This window comes from Dromiciops gliroides, chromosome 4 (assembly GCF_019393635.1).
Source record: "Dromiciops gliroides isolate mDroGli1 chromosome 4, mDroGli1.pri, whole genome shotgun sequence".
In the NCBI taxonomy this organism is placed as follows: Eukaryota; Metazoa; Chordata; class Mammalia; order Microbiotheria; family Microbiotheriidae; genus Dromiciops; species Dromiciops gliroides.
In genome coordinates this window covers 469,778,055-469,786,200 of record NC_057864.1, presented here as the reverse complement: position 1 = coordinate 469,786,200, position 8,146 = coordinate 469,778,055, and positions in this window count along the sequence as shown.

Genomic DNA, 8,146 nt, shown 5'->3' with positions numbered 1-8,146 from the left:
CCTTGGGCAAGTCACTTAACCCTCATTGCCCCCATAAAAACAAAATAAAATAAAGACCAATACCATGATATTTAAAAACAAACAAACAAACATAGACCTAGATGTAAGGAGTGACACAGTCTGGAAGTGAAATAACATCTCATACTCTTTCCATGAGGTCAGCATGTTTTTCAATTCCTTACCAAACTGTAAAGTTTGACTACATGTCCTTGTGGAAGGGATGGGCTCGCCTGGGACACCACAGTGAGATGACTGATGATAACATTCCTGAGATGTTGAAACAGTTTTGTATAGTGAATACAGCATTGAACACTGGAATCAGCAAGATTTGGGTTTGAATCCTGCCACCGATCCTTACTAGCTGTGTTATCCTAGGCAAATTGTTTAACCCTCCTGAGCCTCAGTTTCATCATGTATAATGTGGTGATGATAATATTAGCTCTTACCTCACAGGGTTATGAGAATAAAATGAGATAATGTATGAGAAGTACTTTGCAAACTTTAAAGTACTCTGTAAATGCGAACTGTTCTTATTATTGATTGAGGTAGAGAGTACTATTGGCCTGAGTGATTGATGATCCATTGAAGATGAGTCATTGAGTCATGCAGTACAAGGATGGCTTGTCTGGGTCAAGCCATGGGGGTTGGGCTGAAGAAGAAGACTATGACCCAGTTACTGAACCTACTGCTGAGGGAGAGTGACTTGAAGGCTCCTGATGACACTAACAAGGATCTGAACAAGGTGAAGTGAATTTTAGAGGAGAGAGGGAATGAATGAGTAATGGAGGTAGAGGGAGGGTCTGAAAGTGAAAAGGGGGGGAGGCAAAAATATTCCCATTACTCCTCTTGCCCCTTTGTGTCCAGGCTGGTGGTGGTGAGAGAAGGAAAAGTCTTGGAGGATGTGCCAAGAGATAGGGTGTCTTCCAGAGAAAGTTAGATTCCAGTGAACACCAGTAATGGAAGGAATGTAAAACCAAGAAATCTTGGCTGAAGAAGTGTTTGTTAACAGTGGTTACAACTGTAAATCAGTGAGCCTATGAACCTTGTGGGGGTGGGATAGATAGTTTGGCCCTGGGGTGGAAGAAGGAGGAGCAGAGGGAGGCTGGCACCCAACCAGGTGAGTACTCTGGGGCAAAACCCCAGTGATTCCAACTTTCAACTTTGGCAGGCAGGTGTACAAAAGGAATCCAGAGCTAAGTAAAGAGATCAGCAGTGGACTTGGGTCCCTCTGTTGGGAGAGTTTGCTTATTCACACAGCTCTGGCCAGGGAACCCGCTCAGTCACCTGAGATAACAACTGGGTTACAGTAACAACCTAAGTAAATTTGAAGGTATTTGTGTGCTAATAAACTCATTCACAAAGGTTGTTATGGGAAAAACTTGATAGTGGGTACCCAGTGTTCTGTGGCATGTTGAAACTATCACGAGTAAGGATTTAGTCGGGGAAAACAAGAAAACTACAGATATTTTAAAAGTTCAATAAATATGATTGAATAGAAAAGAGTTGCTCTATGTCATTATTCATAGTTTCCAGATATTTAATAGGTAGCTGAAATGGTAATGAGGGGCTGCTGGAAGCATCCATTTTTCCATGAACTATCATTTGTTCATCAATGAACCAGCAGCCCTTGGTCAGTCGGACATCCATCCAGCACCGGGGAGGAGAGCAACAGAGGAAGTTGTAGAAGCTGTTTAGACAGGGCTTTGTAGCAGAGGAGCTGTTGTAAGGAAGCAATTTCAGTTGAGGCCCCAGGCAGTGCTTAGGTGTGAGCTAGGAAGGTGGCTCCTCCAGATATTGATTAGAATAGGCTCCTCTAGACTGGAGATAGGAGATGGAGAGCTGTCATTGGAGAGAAGAGGAAACTGTGTGACCTTGGATTCTGCTCTGTAGCTCAGGGTGAATCACCAACTCCTGCCAGAGACGTTTCTGAGTCTGGGCAAAGGTGCCCCCAGCAAAGGCTGGTCTAAAAGGAAGGCTGAACATGTAGTAAGACAAATATATGCAATGATACAACCAAGGATTCAACACAAGCAGTAGTTGAACAAATGGAGAAGTAAATTTACTGGAATAAAGAAAATACAAAAAATATAAGTCAAGGAAATTTGCCAATTCTTGGTTTGGCTAAGGGTCCTGAACATTCTGTAAAGAAAGTATTGTATATCATATCAATTCCTAGGTTTATAAATTGTGGAACAGCAAGATAACTATATAAAATTCAGTATAGGGACAACTAGATGGCACAGTGGATAAACCACTGGTCTTGGATTCAGGAGGACCTGAGTTCAAATCTAGCCTCAGACACTTGACACTAGCTGTATGGCCTTGGGCAAGTCACTTAGCCCTCCTTGCCCTGCCCCCCCACAAAAAAACAACAAAATTCAGTATAATGTAGTAGAGCCATGCCTTTGTGTCTTGTTCTGAAAGCAAAACTGGTATACAAAAATGTGAATTTTTCTAAAAATAATCAAGATTTCAAGAAGTAATTCTAAACGTGACAGGAGTCTTCACTTTATAGTAGAACAGTAGAATGACTTTCAAACATTAAATTCCTTTCATTTGTTTTAAAGATTAACTTGGGGGTGGCTAGGTGGCACAGTGGATAAAGCACCAGCCCTGGATTCAGGAGTTCCTGAATTCAAATCCGGCCTCAGACACTTGACACTTACTGGCTGTGTGACCCTGGGCAAGTCACTTAACCCCCATTGTCCCACAAAAAAAAAATTAACTTACAAAAATACAGTTTAGATAGAATTTCTCAGGAGCAAATCGATCATGTATCCAACTGTGGGATCCTTTCTTTTTTTTTATTTTTAATTTGTTTTTTTTAGTGAGGCAATGGGGGTTAAGTGACTTGCCCAGGGTCACACAGCTAGTAAGTGGTAAGTGTCTGAGGCCAGATTCGAACTCAGGTACTCCTGACTCCAGGGCAGGTGCTCTATCCACTGCACCACCTAGCTGCCCCTGTGGGATCCTTTCTTTATACATGTCCAGTGTCTAAGATGAAAATCTTGATGAAACAGCTCTAGGAGTCCATCCAACTTCCTGTCGAAATCTAGACAATTGGCACTCTCTGTATCTACTTGGAACACTCCAAAGTGATTACAACGTTCTGTGATATTTGGGATGTGTACTATATAATGAAGAGCCCTTAGAGGACCTCCCCATGGAGAAAGAACTCCTTTTCTTCTTGGACTCTGCTGCTCACTAGACCCTTTAACATGACAAATACCCTTTGTGAGTACACCTCTTTCTGGCTTATGTCTCAGAATCAGGAGGGTATTGAATCAAATTATCTCTCATTTCATCTTTTTTTTCCCCCAGGGCAATGAGGGTTAAGTGACTTGTCCAGGGTCACACAGCTAGTAAGTGTCAAGTGTCTGAAGCTTGATTTGAACTCAGGTCCTCCTGAATCTAAGGCCAGTGCTCTATCTACTGCACCACTTAGCTGCCACCTAGCTGCCCCCTCTCATTTCATCTTGAACCAGGCCCAAGATGAACTAGCACAAAGAAGGTGGGCCATTTGGGAAACTGCATGCTGCTTTTGATGAACTCAAGTTCAAAAACCCATTGAAAAAAACAACACCTTTATTCTTCATGGTCCCTTCTGGTTACAAGGCAGAGACCAAGACAGTTAGTGAAGAGTTAAAGTTGATGATTTCCCCCAGAGAGACAGAGGACAAGATACAAGTGAGTAGGCTGCAGCATCATTACGCATGAACACATTCAAGGAAGAAACTGCATAAAAGATATCATCAAGGAAATGTTTTCTGGAAAAGGGTTTGAGCTGGTTATGTGTCAAGAGTGAGGGGTCCAGCAATGCAATGATCCAAGACAATTCCAAAGAACTCATGATGGAAGATATTCTCCACATCCAGAAAAAAGAACTGTGGATTCTGAATGCAGATTTAACCATACTGTTTCTACTTTTGTTTTTACTTTTTCTTATTTGAGGTTTTCCCCTTTTGTTCTGATTCTTCTTTCACAACATGACTAATGCAAAAATATGTTTAATGTGATTGTACATATATAACCTATATCAGATTGCTTTCTGTCTTGGGGAGGCAGTAGGGAAGGGAGGGAGGGAGAAAAATTTGGAACTAAAAATCTCTTTTTTTTTTTGGTGAGGCAGTTGGGGTTCAGTGACTTGCCCAGGGTCACACAGCTAGTGTTAAGTGTCTGAGGCCGGATTTGAACTCAGGTACTCCTGAATCTAGGGCCAGTGCTCTATCTACTGCGCCACCTAGCTGCCCCTGGAACGAAAAATCTTATGAAAATAAATGTTGAAAACTATCTTTCCATGTAACTGGAAAATAATAAAACACTTTTATGGTTAAAAAAATAAAAAAATATATTTTTAAAAGAGTAAAGGGTCACTGATGGACAGTCTTAGGGCTCTGCTGTCATCTAGACAGAATAAAGAAATCTAAAAGAAAGCCCTCAACATGTTGGGTGGACTGGCTCTATCTTTCAGAGGACAAGTTATCAATAGGTTTTCCAAACTAATGAGATCCCAGAACAAAGTATCTATCATATTGTCATGTATAACCTAGATCAGATCGATTGCTAGTCTCAGGAGGGGGAAGGGAAAGGAGGGTGGGAGAAAAATTTGGAACTTAAAAAAAAACCTTTACATGTAATTGGAAAAAAATTTAAAATAAAATAAAATTTTAAAAAACAAAGTAACATATAAAAAGGTACTTATTAGTATTAAAATATAAAAGGCTCGGGCAGCTAGGTGGCACAGTGGATAAAGCACCAGCCCTGGATTCAGGAGGATCTGAGTTCAAATTCGGCTTCAGACACTTAACACTTACTAGCTGTGTGACCCTGGGCAAGTCACTTAACCCCCATTGCCCTGTGGGGGGAAAAAATGTAAAAGGCTCTACATAATACTAGGTTGCTTTAATCATAGAACTTGGACTTCAGTCTCTAAGACCCACAAGGAACTATGAAATAAGAACCTAATTTTGGCTTAGAGACCACTCTTATCAACCAATCAATAAACTTGCATTAAGCATCTACTATGTACCAGGCACTGTGCTAAGTGCTAATTTGCTACCACCAACTATTAACATTTCACTCTGTGGTCCTTCATTCCTCTTTCTTTCTTTCTTCCTTTCTTTCTTCCTTCCTTTCTTTCTTCCTTTCTTTCTTTCTTTCTTTCTTTCTTTCTTTCTTTCTTTCTTTCTTTCTTTCTTTCTTTCTTTCTTTCTTTCTTTCTTTCTTTCTTTCTTTCTTTTCTTCCTTCCTTCCTTCCTTCCTTCCTTCCTTCCTTCCTTCCTTCCTTCCTTCCTTCCTTCCTTCCTTCCTTCCTTCCTTCCTTCCTTTCTTTCTTTTTTTTTTTGCAGGGCAATGAGGGTTAAGTGACTTGCCCAGGGTCACACAGCTAGCAAGTGTCAAGTGTCTGAGGCCAGATTATCCACTGTGCCACCTAGCTGCTCCTTGTGGTCCTTCATTCTTAAGGGTACCCTATGCTACATAAAATATTATATCAATAATTTTACTGAAGTACATAATTTAAGCGATTTTAACTTGCTATTCTCTGTAAATCAAAAGGAAGATGTGGGACAGCTAGGTGGTGCAGTGGATAAAGCACTGGTCTTGAATTCAGGAGGACCTGAGTTCAAATCTGGTCTCAGACACTTGACACTTAACTAGCTGTGTGACCCTGGGCAAGTCACTTAACCCTCACTGCCCTGCCCCCCCCCCCAAAAGAAAGATGACCAAGATTTTGAGGGAATTTGAAAATATGTCATAAGGAGGACAAGTAACTGCTGATGCTATTTAGGCTAAAGGAAAGAAAAGCTGGGGGAGAGAGACATGATAGTTTCCTTTCAATATCTGAAGGGATGCCCTCTTTCCATCTAGCTTTATTCTGCTATGTTCTGGAGCCAGGGTGTCAAACTCAAGGAGAAACTGGACCACGAAACCATCCATAAGGCCCTCTACCAGCCACACACTGACTTGGAAAATCCCATACCAATATGATTTCTATTCAATTGTATTTTCATTGATTTTGTTGAATATTTCCATCACCTTCTTCAATTCCATGGTTCCGACTACCCTGGGGAGAGGGGAGAGCAGGCCAATATTTGATGTCTCTGCTCTGGAGCACAGAGCTAAGGCAGATGGGTTGAAGTTGCAGGGGGCAGAATTCAGCTCAATAGAAGGAAGATCTGGTCACCAAAGATTCCTTGTTATCATTGAGATCATTGTCATCACTATTTATTATTTTATTTTATTTTTGGCAGGGTAATGAGGGTTAAGTGACTTGCCCAAGGTCACACAGCTAGTAAGTGTCAAGTGTCTGAGGCCGAATTTGAACTCAGGTACTTCTGAATCCAGGGCCAGTGCTTTATCCACTGCACCACCTAGCTACCCTTCAATCTATTCTTTAAACCCATGTAACTAATTTTAGAATATATCTGAAGTTGATAACCAAATAGTTTTTCACTTCTTGAAGTATTTTTAAAAATTCACCTAAATTATTAATTTTTCCCACTAAACATAGATTTAAACATTAATGAATCTTTAAAGAAGAGAGTTTTTTAGGGGCAGCTAGGTGGCACAGTGGATAGAACACCGGCCCTGGAGTCAGGAGTACCTGAGTTCAAATCCAGCCTCAGACACATAACACTTACTAGCTGTGTGACCCTGGGCAAGTCACTTAACCCCAATTGCCTCACTAAAAAAACAAACAAACAAAGAAGAGGGTTTTTTTATCCACTGCACCACCTAGCTGCCCTACCTCCTCAAACTAATTTGAAAATGAAAATCTTCATTTTAATTAAGGTCTTCTCATATATGTGATGATAGGTGAAACATTAAACTTAGAGGCAACTTTCTGCATCTTTTCAACCAACTATTTCCCCTATTCCTTTTTTCGTTTGTTTGTTTTTAGGCAAACAGGGTTAAGTGATTTGCCCAGGGTTAAGTGACTTGTCTGAGGCTAGATTTGAATTCAGGTCTTCCTGACTACAAAGCTGACCTATAGCCACTATGCCACCTAGTTGTTCCCCCTATTTCTTTTCACTGATCTTTTGGTAAAGAAGAAAGAACAACTACCTAGAAGTCAAGCATCTGAAACCCTAATCATGTCTCTACCGTGATTCACTATATGATTTTGGGGACATCACTTAATCTGTTTTTTCATCTGCAAAATGGGAATAAGACATTATTCTACCTACCTCAGGGTTATGAGGATCAAACCATTTTCAAATGCATGTTGTGAACATGCATTGAATATAAAGTGCTATGGGAATTAAGGGATTCTTATTTCAGGTTCAAAACACGCTTATTTTCCGAGCACATCTCCTACACTGCAAATAGATTCCCTGAACTTTAGATGTTAGAAATGGATGCACTGAAGGACCTATTGCCACCTGTGCTTCTCCAGCCCTGGCACATAAATTCCTACATTATTCCTGCAATCTTTATTTCAAATTCTTAGAAATGTATTTTAAGCTCTAACATGTTAAATAATATATTTCTGACCAATATTGGCAAAGTACATTTGCTACCCTTCCCTAGTTGCTTTAATTTGTTTTACAAAATGGAAATAGTAAGCAAAGGCTACACCTTCAGTTTTCCTGAAATGGGAAAATGCACAGATTCAATGAATGTATAAAGAACTGGAGAAAAAGCACACAAATGCTCTGAAATTGAGTTGGTGTCATCTTTTTGGAAGGGTTTCTCAAGGGATTATCAACAACACCAGGGATTCCCTGAGACTATTTTAGGGGGTCTACAAGGTCAAAACTATTTTCATAATAATACAAAGATGTTCTCTGCCTTTAATGCCCCACCCTTTTCCAACTACCTATTTGTGAAAGGCTAGATTTCTTCTCATACTTTAGTCAAACAACATCTCTCAAAAGATTGAATGTCGAAGCTGATATAAGACTCCAGCTGTTTTCTAGTAAACCAGACATCAGAGATTTGCAAAATGTGTAAAATACTGCCAGTCTTATTAAATTTTGTTTTGGAAAATATATTGTTCATTTAAAAATGTTATTTACTTTATCATGTAACAGGTTTACTATTAATAAATATTTTTAAATTTTATCAGCTTTAGTTCCTAACACTGGAAATGTTGATAAATATAACTCACATAAACAAAAGTTCTTTGGAGTCCTCAGTAATTTTT